General features: G+C 41.0%; 1 long non-coding RNA gene across 11 annotated transcripts in view; it reads left to right on the top strand.

The window, feature by feature from the left end:
* LOC138738793 (uncharacterized) overlaps positions 1-19563 on the top strand; it is a 57888-nt gene that overhangs the window by 32664 nt on the left and 5661 nt on the right. For 3 of the 11 annotated variants that reach the window (XR_011341745.1, XR_011341740.1, XR_011341738.1), the window contains 2 exons: positions 11793-11888; positions 12083-12228. This is a non-coding gene — a long non-coding RNA (uncharacterized lncRNA). Of the gene's footprint in view, positions 1-4303; positions 4417-7862; positions 7961-9757; positions 10957-11792; positions 11889-12082; positions 12229-19563 lie in introns of those variants that run through there. The other 8 variants (XR_011341741.1, XR_011341743.1, XR_011341747.1 and 5 more) reach the window with 8 other exon arrangements.

The following is a 19563-nucleotide window of genomic DNA, read 5'->3' as shown; positions in this document are numbered from 1 at the left end:
ACAAAGCCTAGCAGCAAAGTCCTTTCCTTCCCCAAAAAATGTTTTAAATCTTTTTCAGTTTCCATGCCCTCCCCCCTATACAACGTGGTGCTCCCCTGTCTTATTGAGGATTTCAGTCAGTGGCTCCCCTTAAATGTGCTGTGGTTCTTTGGTTTTGGAGGGGGCGGGGGTGGTGACCTCCATTGAGAATGGTTGGTTTTTGTCCTTCATAGGTTGCCAAGCAGCATTAGTGCTGTCCATGTTGGTAGGCTTAATGATGACTTTGGAGGTTTTTTTTAGCAGAGTGCTGCAAGTTCAGAGGTGGGTATCTTCGTGAGCAAGGGCATAAAGAAAATATGAAACTTAATATATGACAATCAATAAAGAATAGATTTTGATAAGGGGGGGGATCTAGATCAAATGGAAATTTTGAAAACTTGGCTTATAATATTGGGTAAAGACTTCTGGCCAAAGCCATTGACCCTGGTAAAAGTGGTGGAAGAAGAGTTGGTGTTTTTGGGGTCATAATGCTTTAAGATGGAGGATTAACCTAAGGTATCTGCTGAGGGAAGATCATTTGTGATCCAAGAGAGTGAAATCCCAAGAAGAAATCCCAACCTGCCTTAATGACTATCGACTAGTAGCTCTTATATCAACAGTGATAAAGTGATTTGAAAGGCTGGTGATGATGAAGCATATCAGCTCTTGTCTGAGCGGTGAAATGGATTCATTCCAGTTTGGATTTTGTAGTAACAGGTCTACGGCAGATGCCATCTCACTGGCTCTACATAAAACCCTGGAACACCTGGTCAGCAAAGAGGCATACATCAGGATGCTTTTTATCGACTGCAGTTCGACTTTTAACTCCATCATCCCCTCAAAACTCATCAGCAAACTCCAAAACCTGGGACTGAACACCCCACTGTATAATTGGATCATGGATTTCCTCTTCTCCAGACCACAATCAGTGAAGATTGGTAAGAACTTCTCCACAATCTCCATCAGTACTGGAACACCACAGGGCTGTGTTCTTAGCCCCCTACTCTACTAACTTTGTGCCTACGACTGTATAGCTCCATGCAACGATAACACCATCTACAAATTTGCCGATGATACCATGGTAGTGGGTTGTATAAAGAAAGGGGATGAGTCAGCATATGGGATGGAGATTAAAAACCTGGGTGAATGGTGCATTAACAACACCAAAACTAAGAAAGGAAAGCCAGAGGTATACAATCCAGTGATCATTGGGGGATCAGAGGAGGAGAAGGTGAGGAAATTTAACCTTGGGAGTCACTATCTCAGAGGATCTTTCCTGGACCCAATACACAAAAGACATTATGAAGAAAGCACATTAGCACTTCTACTCCCTCAGGAGTTTGCAGAGATTTGGTATGACACTAGAGACACCACAGCGGTGTGGTGGAAAAGGGTGCTGACCAGCTGCATTACACTCTGATATGGGAACACCAGTACTCCTGAGCATAAAGCCCTCCAAAAGGTAGTGGACACCACCCAGGACGTCGCAGGCAAAACCCTCCTTGCTATTGAGTACATCTACAGGAAACTCTGCTGTCAGAGAGCAATAACAATCAACAAAGATGCATGCCACTCAGCACATGCTCTGTTTTCGCTGCTGCCATCAGGAAAGAGGTATAGGTGCCTCAACACTTGAACCACCAGGTTCAGGAACAGCTGCTACCCCTTCACCATCCGACTTCTCCATGACAAACTTGATGGGAGTCTTATTTAAGGAGCTTTGGGCACTTTATTGATTTTTTTTTGTTCTCTCTGTATTGCAGTCAGTTTTGTGAGAGATAATAGAATATAGGAAGTAAAGCTAGTATGAATGAAATAAGGAAGACTAGACAAGAGGAAGTTAAGTAAGGATGAATTCCGATAAGAGTGTGAGGAAGGGTTACCAAGTATAATAGAATAAGGGTCTTATAGTGATAGAAAGAATTTAGCAAGTTCTGCATATAGAATTAGTAAGTCCTGGGGGTTGAGATGTGTGAATAAGGACAAAGGCAGATTCATGAATAAGGACAATGACATGATAGGACCCAGACAGGATACCCCATGGTCTTTCAAGTTTACAGAAACTGCAGGTAGGAGACAGAATTACCAAATGCCAAACCAATCCAGGAGGCAGAAGAATGTTAAGGGGGGGAGGGTACCTCTACACTGAAATGAACTGTATAGTGTGTGTATTCCCATGGTAAGGGGAAGCACCCAACTTTGCACTGTTGTACAATAAATGTTCTTCTCAATTTTTGTCTCGAGCAAAATCTGTGAAGGTACTTCTGTTTCTCACAGTTTGTTTATATGTTATCAGTTTACAGTTCTTTATTTACATGTTTACACTGCTATTTAGTTTTGCACTACCAATTAGTGGTAATTCTGCCGGACCCACAGGAAAAAAGAATTTCAGGGTTGTATGTGATGTCATATGTTCTCTGACAGTAAATCTGAAAATCATGGAAAGGGGTAAAACTTGGGTGAGAGGAAAGGGCAGGAGGGAAAGATCTAGATGACCTTAAAGGTACCCGGTCATTTGATGGGGTTTCTTTATAAATTAGATTTTTTAAAATATATACTCTTATTTCACATTCGTGAGAAAAACTGAAAAAACTCTACTGGCTTTTAAGGATCTTGTTGAGGAAAACCTCATAATTTAGCATGTGTCCTTGACAACTCATAATGACTTTGCCATCTCAAATCTTCTGAACATCAGCAGAATTGGAGAAATAGAAAGATTGGCATCTGCTCAAAGCATCTCCCTAAATGATGGTCTTGTATATGTGGGAAGACCTTCAATGAAAATGTGGCATTTTTGTGGCTTGGTAATAGATTGATCCCGATATTTAATCTGGCTCTTGATTTTCAAAAGATGCTCATGACACCAAGAGGTAAATTGGCAATGCCATAACTTTGAGGCAATGCTTCAAATATAATTAGAGGGCAGATGAAAATACAGTTGATTTTAAGTTCATTATCACTAAGATGCAGTGATAGAGGCTGTTTTGCAAGCAGGCCTGTAGCCATTTCACACACATTACAAAAGTGCAGAGTTGGAGAGTTGGTAAGAAGCAAAAGCAACACAATTTTACTATTAAGAATTGTAATAATGGCAGGAAAGAAATTATCCTTGAACCTGAGTACACAATTTCATATTTGTGAATCTTCCTGAAAGGAGGAGAGTGAAAAGAGTGTGCTGTAGTTGGATGAATCCTTAAATCCAATAAAATGCATTAAAGGACATTTTTTTTGTGGGTATGCATAACAATAATGTTAAATGTTATAAAAGTGACAGTAGAACATGAGTTTATTTAATGTATTTTTGTGTGCTGCTTGGATACAGTGTTACTTAATTATTCTGTTGTGTGAAATTTGTGTAAACGTTCATGGTTTCAGCTGAAGAGCTATTCAATGCATGTTCAATAGATCATCTTCATGCAGTTCATTAGATGAGTTTGTCCCAAGTTTTTTGTTCAGGTTCATCTACTTTAGTGGATCATCTGGCATTTTTTGGTTAGACTTTTGAAAACGCTAGAAGTACAATGTAAATTTATGTTCTTTGCCACAAGCATGATGTGACTTGAGAAAAAAAATCTGACCAGTTAGGACTTTGCTTTCGTATATTTTCTCTTAAAAACTCAACAATCTAATAAATGAAAATATTTAATGCTCTATTATGCATCTCTGAACTTCTGTAACTACTTGAATTTGATGTATGATACCAAACACCATGATGTCAACAAATTAAATGGAGGCTAACAAGGAAAATTGAGCTCCAAGCTTTGTGTTGCTGGATTTCCCAAGGGGTGGTTCTGTTGCTACTCATCATACTGGTATGGTTTAATTTGATATCATTTATGAATATTAAACATAAGAAATAAATACAACAAGCCTGTAATAGAAATTCTAACTTCAGTTAAAAAATATTTAACTGTTGTGATTAGAAATGGGGAGGGGGGGGGGTCCTGATTATTTTCCAATTAAACTATAGTTAATGCAATTTCTCACATGTACTAAACATTGAGTATTGGAAATTAGTAATTATTTAGAGTAATTTTATGTTCTTGCATTCCCCAAGCAATTTGCAATTAATTTTAAAAGAGCCGATGTAATGTTGGTAGCTTCCGCAAATAGCAAACCAGTGAAGGATGATTAATACAAAATTGGAAGTGCCTACAAACCAGTTGTTTACCTGATGTACATGTCAGGACTTTATAACTGTTCAAAATGGCTTTAAACCTTTTCTAAAATACTTTTTTTAATTTCTTTTCTCCCCCAAAAACAAAACTTGGAAAACCACTGAAAGGTCCTAATATATTCATCTTCAATCTCATGGGAGCAACTATTACATTTTGTTACATTAATGTATAGGGCGGAGATGAAGACACTTGTAAGCAACGTGGTCAGGATGCCATGAGGGTGAGTAGCATCACTGTATCCAAAAGAATGCCTTTTTCAATATTATCAGTCAAATAAATGAAACTTGGGTACATGACAATAAAATAAAATATGAACAAATCTTAAAATAATACAAATGGTATTATAATCTGTTACATTTATAAAGTAAAATAAAACTCTAAACTAATTATCAAATCCCACCCTACAGAGGCTACTGGCTTAACACAAACAGTCCATAAAGTATTTTAGAAAACCATGAAGTTCAGAGATGCATACTATTTTTAAGTCATAAAAGTCCTGATATGTAAATGATGTATCTCTAAAGGATGATTTTAGTCCAAAAATTGGATGGCATAGTGCCTATTATTAGATGCAATGTGATCCCATGTGAACTTTACCTGGAGTAGATCAAATGGGAAATGCTGTTTGACTCAAAATGATATGTTGGAAAATTGCACTTCCATATGTCATTCACAATCCTGACCTTTTTCCTAATACCAGACATGTGTTGGTGGGCAATGCTTGTACTTGCCTACATGTTGGAGTAAAAGGAGCTAGTGAACATTCTCATTGAAATTAGTAATACTTTGTGTTAGGATTAGGAGAGATAAATAGCACCCAGAACAATATTCTTTTAAAAACTTAACAAGAGTGCACTTTTGCCTATACATGAATGGGCTGCATGTAATAGAAGTTAATGAGCTTGCAAGTACAATTAGCCACAGGAGGTTATGATGTTAGTTAGGAAAGGTGATGAAAAGAAAGGGTAATGGGGGGGTGTTGATTAGAGTATGAAATATTAAATAAGAGCAGGTAAAGAGGTGCATTTCCATTATCATGATAATTGATCAATATACATTTTAAATTTTAGACATGCAGCACAGTTACAGTTCCTTTCTGCCCACGAGCCCATCCTGCCCATTTACACCCAACTCACCTACAACCTGTTTTTAAATGATGGGAGGAAAATGGGTTATTGGGGTAAATTGCAGAGATGTGCAAAAAGTTGTAGAGTAGTGATGGAGAGACTATCCAAGTACAAGGCGGTATAACAGTGAGAAGAAAGTAACTTTTGAAAAGTACAATAAAATTCCAGTTCAAAAATTCCATTGATTTGGCATCAAGCTCACCAATGCCTTGGTTACTGTATTCCTTTTAAATTTGCCCAGTTCAGTTAAAAATACTAGCACTGGACTGTTCAACTGCTGGCCAACATTAGTGTCACATGCCTAAGTTTGGCCCATATCCCTCAACCTGTCCTATCCTTGCATCTGTCCAATTTTTCTTCAGCATTGCAATAGTACCTGCCTCAACCATCACCTCTGGCAGCCCATCCATACACTCATCATTCTTTGTGTACCCTTGTGTTCAAATCCTTGTGTCTTCTGGTTACTGATTTTTCTCCTACTTTTGGCAAAAAACTCCATGTGTGTACCTGATCTCTTTCTTTCATGATTTGTATACCAGAGATCACCTCTCATCCTCCTGCAATAAATCTGAATCTGATCCAATCCCTATCCTGCTCAACCTATCACTAAAATTTAGGCCCCTGAGTCCTGGTAACATTATAGTCAATATTCACTGTGCTCTCTCTCCAGCATGACCATCTGACCAAAACTGGGCTCAATTTTCCAAATGGGGTCTCTTGTACAACTGCAATATGTCTTCCCAACCTCTATCCTCAGTACTCTGATGAAGACCTTATCTGTGACTCTACTTTCGAGATGCTACATTACCTCAAAATAATGTACTTTTCATTTTCTTTGTAACATATGTCATTAAACAGTACCAAATATATTCTAAAATTGTGAACAAATAAGACTGGTTGACACTTGAACATCTATATTTTACTCTAATGCTTAGTTTACATTTTAGCATTTCTTGTGTTGATTTTAGTGTCTTTTAACCACCTCACTAAAATAAAATGAAGAGCAGGCATGCTCTGTGGTATGGCACCAAACAGGAAACTACAGATACAGCTCTCAACTGGTTTGGAAACACATAATCATAATTTATCCAAATTGGGTTCACAAACAAGACTCGCTCAGAAAAATTCCATCTGCTGATCATTGCTTAATAGGAAAAGTTAATGGTGAACTTTGTTGCACTCTTCCAAAGAAGTGATTGTGAAGAACTGGAATTTAATCAATGTGGCCTTGGAAGGTCCCAGGAACATTAATAAATGAAGTACTCTGCAGAATTTCTATTGTAAAATAGTGATTGCATAACTTGATTTTATTATACAGTGAGGATGCTCCATTAAAAGTCCACTTGTTGCTAGTTCTCTAGATCTAAACAAGATTGAGGAATGACTGACACAATAAACCTTGGCACTCAACCAAGAAAGCACATCAACTCTTTTAGAAGTCTCAGGAAAGTAGCAAGTATCTTGTCCAGATGCATCACAGCTTCATAAGGGAACTATTCTGCCCAGGACCACAAGAAACAGCAGAGGTCTGAACATAGCTTAGGCTACCACACAAGCTAACTCTCCCACTGATTTCATCTATGTGCCTCGCTGCCTTGAAAGTTACCAATATATTAAAGGATCCATCCCACCTCGATCTCTCTCTTATCTGCCCCCTTTCTGCTGAGCAGAATATGCATGAGCTTGAAAATGAACCACCAGATTCAGGATGCTTTCTTCTGTTATTAAACATTTGAATGGATCTATCATTGTTTTTTTTAAAAATGCCCCTGGACTGTTTAACTATTTTTCTCTATCCTTCACTTTGCCCTCTTTACACTATACCCTGAACTTTGTTTTATTACTGAACTTGAGTGTGGGTTGGCGTGCTTCGAAATAACACAAAATAAAGCTTTTCTCTGTACCTTAGTACGAGTGACAATAAATGGTTCAACTCCATTCATTTAGCCATTTGAGTCTGCTCTGCTATTCAGAAAATTGGGTAATCTCAACTCCATTCCTGCCTATGGATTACCTTGCTTACCAGGAATCTATGAATCTTTCTTAAAAAAAAATGTATAGTCTGCTCCCTCTACCTTTTGAGAAAGTGTTTCAAAGGTTCATAATTCTAAGGAAAATAATTCTCACTGCAGTTGATTTCAATGGGTGACTTATGTTGAGCAGTCACCACCCTCTTCCTTGTGGTTCTGGAATATCTTACAAGATAAATCCTCAATTTTTTCAAGGAAATCTTGAACTACAATATCAAGGCCCTTCAGGATATTAATCTTTCAGTCAAATTAAGTGCTGCTCTTCTGAAAACTCCAAACTTTCCTCAAAAGGCAACCTACTCAATCTCATAAACTTTCTCTGATCTACTTTCAACATGTTCACATCCTTCCCTAAATAAATGTCTCGTACAGAGACCTCTAGGTAGTCTCACCAACTCCCTGTATAACTGAAGCATGATCTCTCACTTTTTGCAAGGGAGGAAATGAAACAAAAATAAGCATTCTGCTGACATTGCTAGTTACTTGCTATATGTGCACACTTTTTGCAGATCCTTGTGCTTCTTGGGACTCTCACCGTTAAGATGTGTATTTTTACTGCCAAAATATTTCTGTTTTATCTGCAAAGATTTGTCCAATGGAGTACAAGGTAATTAGTCTTTAAATCAGATTTACCTTTTTTATTACGTCCAATTTACTTCCACAGAAGAGATTTGTCCATTCTATTTGATCCTTATCAGATTCTTTGAGATTCGGTGATAACATTTTTGGTTTAGTTTTCTTAGTTCTTCATCCATTAAATACCTGGGCTGAACCCATTGGATTCCATGTCCTGATTTTATGAGACTACCAACAAGTGCACATACTCTGTGTCCTGGTTTTCTGGGACTGATTTTGTACCCAACTGCCAGCTAGTCTGTACTGGTGTTCGTACTGTAAAGGTTTACCCATAGACCCAGTCTAGAGTATGTATATATAGGTACTCCCTGATTTATGACTGTAATTGAAGAAGAATTGGTCATATCTCGAAATGGATGCAAGTCAGAATTTTTCTCGTGTTTGGAGTACTGAAATCTTAAAGCAAACTTTAAGTCCATCCTTACCCTGTTAACAGGCATCCCGGGGTCTGTAGGCTGGGCTTGGCCATCTTGATTCTTGTGCACATGTGCAAGTGTTCAGTTGGCACATGCGCGGTGGGTTCGCATTTTTGATCTCGGTTGGTGCATGTTAAGCGCCCTAACAATATTGAATTTGCTTCCTTAACTTGCACATGCACTAACTAAACTCCAATATGCGAACCCATCACGCATGTGCACAGGAATCAAGATGGCTGTGCCCAGCCCATGAACCCCGGGGTGCCGACTAACAAGGTAAGTATGCACATTTTGGCTCATGCATGCCCTGTATCTCTGTTATAATTTGTCAAATACAACATGATCTGTGTAAATTTTATATTTTTTCCTTTATAATTTAAAAAAATTTCAGTCATAAGGGCGGATATGCCGCATAGGTTGCAAGTCAGGGAGTACCTGAATTATGAAAGGTTAAACATGGCCAGAGTCCAAAGAGTTAATAGAAACTTGCTGCATCAGGCAGAATCAGGAGAAGCTTTATGTATCAGATAATAATTGGATCTTAATATTAAATCTGTGGCAGCTATTTGTGAAACACTAATGGTAGCAAATTATGAAAATTATGTAGTTAAACCTTTGATAACATACTTCAAAGAGCATTTTCCATGACTGTGCAAGTAGGAAGAGTGTGGTGGTGCAAAACTAAAATGCAACTTCACAAATAAGAAATATTCAGTTTGGACAGTGGATTAGAAGATGGGGTTTAAAGGAATTACCTACCCATGACTTGCTGGGATTTTGGGGGTGGGGTCTCTCAAAGCTAATCCCAGGAAGTTCACTGTGCACAGTTAATTTCAGCCACTGAACCAGACTCTTTACCTTGCTGCACAGCACAATTAGTCACAGAATTGCAGTCACTGGGATCCTTGTTGACAGTACCATCAGGATCCTTGAAATTATTCTGCTACTAAAATGACTGTTGCAGTGCTCTACGGGAAGGGTCTTGCATTTAATTGTCTATGCTCTGAAATCTGGTTATTGTAAAGGTGCAGATATTTTATACAGGACAACATCAGGAGGATGATGAGAGCACTGGTAGTGTGGTTTTCTCAGATTTTCTACCAATGAGTATCTTTGGACCCAAGACCCTCCACTATTTCTGCCACAGGCAAAGGCAGCTAATGGTATAATTCTGTATTACCTTGCCATCACGTGAAACTTCGTGATAACTTGGCAAAGTTCTATGTTCTCTGAAAATTAGCATTTCCAAAACCTAGAATCCTCTCTATTTTCCTTAGACAATTTTAATTCCAATGATTGCCATTTGCCTCTGTAGCATACAATCAGTTATCTAACTTGTTTATCCATTGCAGATACTAGAAAGGCTTGGGAGCAGATCATCCAACCCCTGGATCATTCTTGCGATCATAACTTTTATGAAGTTGATCCATTAAAGTTTTAAGTCGGTGATTGAGAAAGGTTCAGTGCTGTTGATTGTGAAGATTACATTTTTCTCTTGGAATTGCTAATTGTTTCCAACTTGTATGACAGAAGTGAAAATTGCCACCTGAATGCTCAGGCTTGAATTTATCCATTGTTTTTCAAGTAACTATTTTATTTGAGTTGCAAACGGAACTGGTATTGTAATTGTCAGCTGCACATATATAGTCTTGTGATGAAGAAAAGTCACTGATGTTCAAGACTGCCCAGACACTTGTGCAGCCATGTTCCAGAACTGAGATGGTGAGGTTTTGACCTGAAGCTATGTTTGACATCAGTTTTAATTGCAGAATGTTATTATGTTCATGACATTTATAGCTTAGTTAGAACCTCTAGTAGCAGAAACAGTACTGTGGCAATACAATATTCAATGAATTTATGACAGTTGATCCAATGTAAATGGTTCTATGTTCTCTGCAGCCCTGAAGAGATCATCTTTGTAGCATGAAAATATAGGAAGCAGTTAATGTCTATTTGGGCTTTATTTGTCACTGAAGAATGTTCTAATTTTTATTCAAACATGAAATATTGTGTTGAATGCTACTTCCTATTATCTTGGATGAAATTTTGGGCCAGATTACGCTAGACTCTATTGATCTGTTCATAGTTTAGACCAGCAATTCTCAATGAAGGCCACAGATCATTTAAGGGGGCAACAGGCTGAAATCATAATTTTTAAAAAAATTTTTAATGTAATTGGTAGGAGAGAATTAAGGAAGAAACCAACTAAACTTGATTGCTTCACTGAGAAGGGGAGCCCATAAAATTTGAGCAGACTCCTAAGGGGGCCATAGCCAAAAAGAGATTGAGAATGGCTGGTTAAGACCATGTATCTAGTTTGTTATTGCTTGAAATTTTGGCAATTCTGATGTAACTCTGTTTCTCCCTCCTCCCCCTCTCCCTCCCCTCCCCTTCCCCCTCTCTCTCTCTCTCTCCCCTCTTCAACTGATTTGCAGGGTATTTCCAAAAGTGTGCAAATAATACAAATTTTCAGTTGGTGTGGTTATTTTATGAATCAATGTTCAACTGTGTCAATTACAGATTATTCAAAAATTCTGAACTGCATCCAAGGGTAATATTGAAGCAGCTATGTTTAGTTTCTGTGGTGTTTAAAATGTGTAATATTTTTTAATGTTTAAAAAAAACCCCTGCTTTTAAACATCCCAATTGATGTTCCCTTTATGTAATATTTCAAAGGAATAAACATTTGATCCAAGCATTGTATGTAAACTAATTGTGTTTTTAAAGTTTCAATTGTATTGTGTGCTTACAAGTCATCAAAATAAGATGAAAATTCTATTCTTGTTTGGATAACCGCTTTGGCACATTGCTATCCCCCATATCCTCTGGAGCCATCACCTAATCTCATTGTAGAGACACTGGAGAGTGAGTGGGATTTAATCTACTTGGTCCTGCAATTATTTATCTACAATATTTTCTCTTTCTACTTTTCCTTGCCATTAGTCTAAATATGAGATTTTAATATCAAAGTAAAAATGTTGTTTATTATACATATATACATTTTAAGTGTGTATATTTTTTTTAAAAAGCAGTTCAAAGTTGTGTGCAGATAATTGGACATGGTCTCTGGATTAGTTATATAAAATCATCTGTAATCCTACTATACTGCAGTTCATCTTGTGAGATGATTGTTGCATGAGTGGCTTGGATGCTTCTAATTTACTAGCTCACTACTATTGCCGATAGATGAATTAGAAAGCTTATAGTCTTGGGGTTCTTTGTTTGGAATTAGAGATACAAAAATACTGGTGATATATTTTGTGTGCTATGATCATGACAGACAGCAGGATTAAAGAATTATTAATGTTTTCCTCTTTGAAAATATCCACTTTTTAGCATTTCATTCAAAAACTCCACTGATTTTGTTTTTATTTCCCCTGATCTTAGTTTCCAGGGAAAGCCAGTGTTGAATGTAAAGAATGGACACAAGACATTTGGAACATAAAACATCCATGACATCACAGCTGCAATATGACTACTGATGTAAGTTGAACCAGGGGCCAAAAGTAAAGAATGGGTTTGGAGCTCAATAAAATGTAAAAATGAAATTGCAGCATCAGCTGGATAACCAGTGGTGCACAAGTACTTTCTCCCAAAATTCAACAGTTTGTATTTCTTGTCAAAGTACATGCATTACATCACATACAACCCTGAAATTATTTTTCTTTTTCCTGCAGGCCAGGCAGAATTTCTGCTTAACGGTAGTGCAAAAAAACTGCACTCAGGAAAAGTTATGTATACAAAAGAGAGAAATGTAAACAAATTGCTATACAGAAGAAAAACATAATGTACAGTAATAAATTAAATACAAATTCTTGAATGAGCCTGAGTTCATCTAGTAGTCTGATGGTGGAGGGGTAGCGACTGTTTCTGAATCTGGTGGTATGAGAGTGGCACCTAGACCTTCTTCCAGTGAGAGCAGAGCATGTCCTGGGTGGTGTGCATTGTTGATGATTTCTGCTGCTCTCCTACTGCAACATTTCATGTAGATTTTCTTGATGTTGGGGGAAGAGTTTTGCATGTGATGTACAGGGATGTGTCCACTATCTTTTGCAGGGCTTTCTGCTCAGACTTGGTGGTGCCCCATACCAGGCCAAGATGCAGCTAGTCAGCCACTTTCCACTACACGTGTGTCGATGTTGTCCAACATTTCCGATATCATACCAAACCTCTGCAAATTCCTGAGGAAGTATAGGCATTGATGTGCTTTCCTCTGAGATGGTGATTTCCAGGAATTTAAAATTGCTTAAAAACACAAAAATGCTGGAGGTAGTCAACAGGTCTTGCAGTGTTCATAGGAAGTAAATATTATATAACTGATGTTTCAGGCCTGAGATGCCCTTCAAGCTCTATCTCTGATTTCCCCAATGACCACTAGCTTGTACACCTCTGGTTTTCCCTTCCCAAAGTCCACAAGCAGCTCCTTGGATTTGGTGACACTGAGTGCAAGGTTATTGTTAGTTCACCATTCACCAAGTTTTAAGTCTCCCTCCTGTATGCCGACTCATTGCCCCTTACAGTGGTATCATCAGCAAATTTATATGTTGTTGTCATATTAAATCCCACAAATATATGTGGTGCTCCAGTACTGATAGCGTTTCTGGTGATGTTCCAACCAAATCCTCACTGATTGGGTTCTGGTGGTGAAGGAATCCAGGATCCAATTAAACAGTGGGGTATTGAGGTACAGGTATTGAGGTACAAGTCTTGGAGTTTGCTAATCAGTTCGTGAGTCAGTCCACATCATTTGTCTGTTTCTCTCCATGTATGGACACAGTCTTTCAAAGCCCTTCTCCTCGTACTGAACTGGTTCTAATAACTCTTGGTTCCTGACATTCTGACCCGCTGACATTTTCTTATATTTGTACACCTGTCCATCATGAATGCCAATCAGTTAAAAAAAAGTAGTGCTTACACTATGTTGCAAATGTGTAGTTCAGTTAACTTTTATTTCAAAATTGCTTGGGTTAGTGGAACTACTTTTTTTGTTTTAATTGAAATGCAAAGAACAAAATGCTGTTTTAATGCTTAGAATCCACTGTTGCCACTAGAGTTCTTTGGCTTGGCTTCGCGTGCGAAGATTAATGGAGGGGTAATGTCCACGTCAGCTGCAGGCTCGTTTGTGGCTGACAAGTCCGATGCGGGACAGGCAGACACTGTTGCAGCGGTTGCAAGGGAAAATTGGTGGGTTGGGTGTTGGGTTTTTCCTCCTTTGTCTTTTGTCAGTGAGGTGGGCTCTGCGGTCTTCTTCAAAGGAGGTTGCTGCCCGCCAAACTGTGAGGCGCCAAGATGCACGGTTTGAGGCGATATCAGCCCACTGGCGGTGGTCATTGTGGCAGACACCAAGAGCTTTCTTTACGCAGTCCTTGTACCTCTTCTTTGGTGCACCTCTGTCTCGGTGGCCAGTGGAGTGCTCGCCATATAACACGATCTTGGGAAGGCGATGGACCTCCATTCTGGAGACGTGACCTACCCAGCGCAATTGGATCTTCAGCAGCGTGGATTCGATGCTGTTGGCCTCTGCCATCTCGAGTACTTCGATGTTGGTGATGAAGTCGCTCCAATGAATATTGAGGATGGAGCGAAGACAACGCTGGTGGAAGCGTTCTAGGAGCCGTAGGTGATGCCGGTAGAGGACCCATGATTCGAAGCCGAACAGGAGTGTGGGTATGACAACGGCTCTGTATACGCTTATCTTTGTGAGGTTTTTCAGTTGGTCGTTTTTCCATACTCTTTTGTGTAGTCTTCCAAAGGCGCTATTTGCCTTGGCGAGTCTGTTGTCTATCTCGTTGTCGATCCTTGCATCCGATGAAATGGTGCAGCCGAGATAGGTAAACTGGTTGATCGTTTTGAGTTTTGTGTGCCCGATGGAGACCTTGTACTAAATATTCCAGATAGAATAATAATATGGAAAAATGTAAGAATGTCCTTTTTGGTAGAGAAAATAGTGATGTGAGATTGAAATAAGGTAACTTGGAAGTGCTTTGCGTAAATCACCAAAAGGTAGCATGAAATTTCAGCTAGCATTCAGGAAGGCAAAAAAATGTGTAGGCCCTCTTTTGCAAGAGGATCAAGTATGAAAGAAGAAATGTCTTGTCACAAATTCAATGGTATGACAGGGTGGTCTTATGTTAAGAGTTAAAGCAGACTGGACCTTTATTGTGTTTAGAATGAGAAGTGATCTGAGAGCTTGACAGTATAGGTGTTGAGTTAATGTTTTCCATTGTAGCATTCACACTAACAGAGTGGAATCAGAGCTGGTTACAATCAGAGCTGGTTACAATCAGAGCTGGTTTGCCTGTACACCAACCATGTTGGTTGCCACACAATGCGTGGCAATCTCGTCCGCAAAACCCAAGGTCTTTGTTTGGGTGGCCTGCCTCTACCTACGCACATTAGAGTTCAATGTGCTTGAACTTCAACCAGTCTTTCCAATTCCACATGTGCTGGCTTCAATCGATCAATAGTGAACACCTCCTCTTTACCCCCAATGCCCAACACAAATGTAGATCCATTGTTTTTGGCTACTCTAAATGGCCCTTTGTATGGCCACTGCAGCAGTGGCCGGTGCACACCCATCCTGACAAAGTCATACTCAATCCTTTAAGTCTCTGGGGACAGAGGTCAGTTCTCCCCGTGTCAAGAGGTCGGGATGGGTGCCAGGTTACCCAATCTCTTGGAGCTTGCTCAGTGCTACCATGCCGTCTGCCTCTTGCCCCCTCGTGGCAGATAGAAAATTGCTGGGACAGCTGGGAGGGTTCTGTTGACCAATCTGTCTGAAGAAGCTTGCAGGTCTTCTTTGGGCGCTGTGCAGTTCCTGAGTAGGACCCAAGAAAGTTCATCCACCCGATTTGGGCCTTTCAGCCAGGCCATCAGAGCTGATTTCAGGTGCCTATTGGAAGCGCTCCACTAGGCCGTCTGACTGCGGGTGATAGGTTGTAGTGCAGTGGTCCTCAACCTTTTTCTTTCCACTCACATACCACTTTAATTATTTCCTATGCCATAGGTGCTCTGTGATTAGTAAGGGTTTGCTTAAGGTGGGACGAGGGTGGAAAGAAAAAGTTTGAAAAACACTTTTAATTGTACCTATTATGTGCACGGTTACATAACTCCAAAGGAAATAGCCTAATGACAATTTTTCTCAAGCAAAATATTTCAGTAACAATTGGGTCTAGAGCAGTGATTCTCAACATTCCCTTCCCACTCACATCCCACCTTAAGCAATCCCTTACTAATCACAGAGCACCTATGGCAAAGGAATTACTTAGTGGTGAATGAAAAGATAAAGGTTGAGGATCACTGCTGTAGTGTGATGCAGCTGGGTCCCCAACGAGCTGGCTACGGCGGCCCATGGGCTTGATGTGAACTGGGCCCCTCTTTCCAATGTGATGTGGTCTGGGATGCCAAATCATGCTACCCAAGTTGCAACTAGGGCCCTGGTGCAGGATTCAGTGGTAGCGTCTGTGAGGGGAACTACCTCTGGTCATCTGGTGAAAAGGTCCACCACGGTGAGGAGGTACCACCCTCCCCATGATACCAGCAGTGACTCTACAATATCAACATGAATGTGATAGAATCTGTAGGTTGTGCGTCGTTGGAACTACTGCGGGGGGCTTTGGTGTCCCTCTCGACCTTGGCTGTCTCACACTGTGCGTTTTCTCGCCCAATGGCTGACCATTGCCACATGAACCAACTGGATACCACGCAGACTGTGGTTTGGATTGAGGGGTGCATGCTAGACCATGCACTGAATGGAACACATGCTGTCTCCAGGCTGCCATGATGAAATGGTGATGGCCGGTGGCTGTGTTGCAGTCTACTCACTTGGAACCAAGGGTACATCCTGTAGCTGCAGTCCTGAGACTGCTGTCTTGTAGCTGTGTGTCTCCTCATTCTGGCTCTGCTAGTTCCGAGTAATTGATCCCCTGTGCTGATGTTTGGATGGTTGGCCTGAATAGAGCGTCAGCCACAATGTTTTTACCAGAGACGTGCTGGATTGCTGTCGTAAACACTGATATGTACGAAAGGCCCTGCTGCTCTTGGGCTGACCAGGGTTGTGATACCTTGGTGAATGCAAAGGTTAGGGGCTTGTGGTCGGTGAAGGCTGTAAACAGTCTGCCTTCCAGAAAATATCTGAAGTGTTGGATTGCCGGGTAGAGTGCTAATGAAAGCTCTGTATTTCAACTTGGGTGGTCTTAAATGTTTACTGAAGAAAGCCAGGGGCTTCCAGTACCCCGCTGATTGTCATGTGTGATGCATCCACTGTGAGGGCAGTCGGAACCTTAGTCTTGGGGTGTACTACATTGGCAGTGTTTGCCAGGGCCTCTGGATGAAAGCTGCTTCAGCCTCTGAGTTCTAAGTGATTTATTTCTTTTTACCTGACATCAGGGTAAACAGTGGTTGCATGATGCTGGCTGCTGCTGGGAGGAAACAGTAGTAGAAGTTAACCATGCGCACTAATTCCTGCAGCCCTTTGACTGTGGTAGGCCTGTTGAACTTCCGGATAACTTCTACTTTGTTCAGCAGGGGCATTTCGCCGTTCTTTTAAATCCTGAGGCCCAGGAAATTATGGTCTCCTGCCTGAACTGGCATTTGGCTGAGTTAATGGTCAGTCCAAATTTGCTGAGTTGGGTATACAGTTGGCAAAGGTGCTCCTTACAATTCCTGCTGGAATTAGAATGTCGACCAGGTATATGAATAGGAAATACAAATCCCAGCCACTTCATGAGGTGCTGAAAAGTCTGCAGCTTTTTCTTTAAGCCTGTAAGGCATCTGTAGAAACTTGAACAGGCCAAAAGGGGTGATCAAAGCAGTTTTCTTGATGTCATCTGGTTGCTCCAGGATTTGATAGTAGCCACTTACCAGGTTGACTTTTGAAAGGATGCGAGCTCCGTGTAGGTTGGCTGCAAAGTCTTGGATGTGCAATAGGGGGTAGCAGTCCAACATGGTGGCTTCATTCAGCCACCTGTAGTCTCCATATGGCCACCAGCCTCCAGCTGTCTTTGGCACCATGTATAGTGGTGAGGCCCAGGGGTTGTCTGACCTGTGGATGATCCCAAGCTCTTCCATGCGCCTGAACTCCTCTTTTGTTAGGCGGAGCTTGTCCGGGGGTAGTCTTCTGGGCCTTGCGTGCAGGGGTGGCCCTTGGGTGGTGATGCAGTGCCGCACTCCATACTTCGGCATGGTTGAAGTGAATTGCGGTGCAAGAACTGATGGGGATTCAGCCAGGACGCTGCTGTATTCGTCGCTGGACAATGTGACTAGGTCCATGCACAGTGCAGGTAGTCTAGCTTCCCTGACAGGGAATGTTTGGAAGGTTTTGGTATGGACCAGCCTCCTGCACTTTAGATCTACCAGCAAACTATGGGCCCTTAGGAAATCTGCCATCAGGAGCAGTTTGTCCACCACAGCCAATGTGAAGTCTCATTTAAATGTATTGGGGCGGAGTTGTAGTTGGACCTTCCATTTGCCATAGGTCCGTATGGAGCTGTTGCTTGTGGCTCTCAAGGTGGGTCCACGCTGTCTGGTCTTTGTCTCTAGTGCTGTGGATGGGATGAAGCTGATTTCTGCCCCCATGTCCACAAAGAAGCAGAGTCCATACTTTTTGTCCCACTCATGCAGCAGGCTTTCTGGGTGGCCAGCCGACAGAAGCCATCAGTAGTGGCTGGCTGTGGCATTTCCCTGAAATGGGCAGGTGGTTGACAGCAGCGGGCTTCTGTTCCCCATCTCTAGTGATAGACCATTGGTCCTCCGTCTTCCTTTGGGGTTGTTGGCACCCACTGGGCTTGGCTTGCTGCAGGGTCTGTATTCTGGTTAACTGGCTGACGGCAGCTTCATTCTCCCTCTTGGTTCTCCAGACGATGGCTGCTCTGGCGGCTACCTTCCAGGGATTGCTGAAGTCTGTGTCTTCCAGCATTAACTAAGTGTCTTCAGGCAATTGTTTGAGAAATGCCTGTTCGAACATGAGACAGGACTGTGTCCCTCTGCCAGTGCCAGCATTTCGTCCATTAGAGCTGACGGGGTTCTGTCCCCCAGGCCGTCTTGGAGCATCAGCCTGGCTGCTCTTTTGAGCCTAGAGAGTCCAAAAGCACTGAGGAATGGTAATTTCAGCGCTGCATATTTACCTTCCTCTGATGGGACATGTATGAAGTCATCTACCCGAGCAGGGGTTTCCTGATCCAAAGAGCTCACCGATGGAGTCCAATGTTATTTGCCTGATCTGGCTGAACCAAGAGATGGTCCAGAAGGTAGGTAATTTTAATGCAATGACGTTCGTTGCTGCTGCCTCCATAATGCTGGGTCCAAAATATCTTTTGGACAGTCGAGGTCACCAATGTAGTGTTTGCACTAACAGCGAATAACGAGACTAGGAATCGACAGGTTCATTCCAAAGCACACTGGTTTATTACTTTGGTTCACTGAGGCTTTTTAAAGACACAACCTGTTCCTGCCATTGGGAACAGGAAATTGCGTTATTGACTGGAAGCTATTCAGATTTTGTGCATGCAGGCTCTTTCCTTTGGGGAAAGGGGAAGATGCTCAGCGCCATCTTTGGTGCAGGCTGCTCTGACCGCGTGCATGTTACAGTCTGAGCCGGTTCACCTGAATGCAAACAACATTGGTCGCCGCACCATGTTGTATTTCTGTCAAGGTGTCATCATCTCAAATTACTTGGTTTGCTTTTTAGGACAGAAATAAGAATGATCTTCACACAGGTGATAGTGAAACTTTGGAATTTACTAGCCAAGGGGGATGTGGAGGGTCAGTTGCTCAGTATTATTAAAGACAGATTAGTTATTCGAGAATCAATGGATATAGTTAGTTCAGGAAATAGGTACTAAACTGAAAGATCTGTGATGATTTTATTGAAAGATCGGTTTTTTGCACTCTTGTATGTATTTCCCCAGCTGAACCGAAGGTATAATCCTATCACGTTGCACTCTGTATCATTTCTGAAGGCAGCTCTATTTGGTCTGTGGGTGAATTTACCATTTTTGTACTAATTCGAGGATTCCTCCCTAGTTTGTGTCCACAAAAAATTGGGTTGAGGCTTTTCCAAATATACCAACCAATTTATGTCCAGATTGAATGGTGTATTACTTTGAAATTAATGTATGATATTTTATCATTGGTTCTGCTGTTGATTTGAATGGAAAAA

Source organism: Narcine bancroftii, chromosome 7 (assembly GCF_036971445.1).
Source record: "Narcine bancroftii isolate sNarBan1 chromosome 7, sNarBan1.hap1, whole genome shotgun sequence".
NCBI lineage: Eukaryota > Metazoa > Chordata > Chondrichthyes > Torpediniformes > Narcinidae > Narcine > Narcine bancroftii.
The sequence above is the reverse complement of the archived record's forward strand: the minus strand, read 5'-3'. Positions and strand labels throughout refer to the sequence as shown.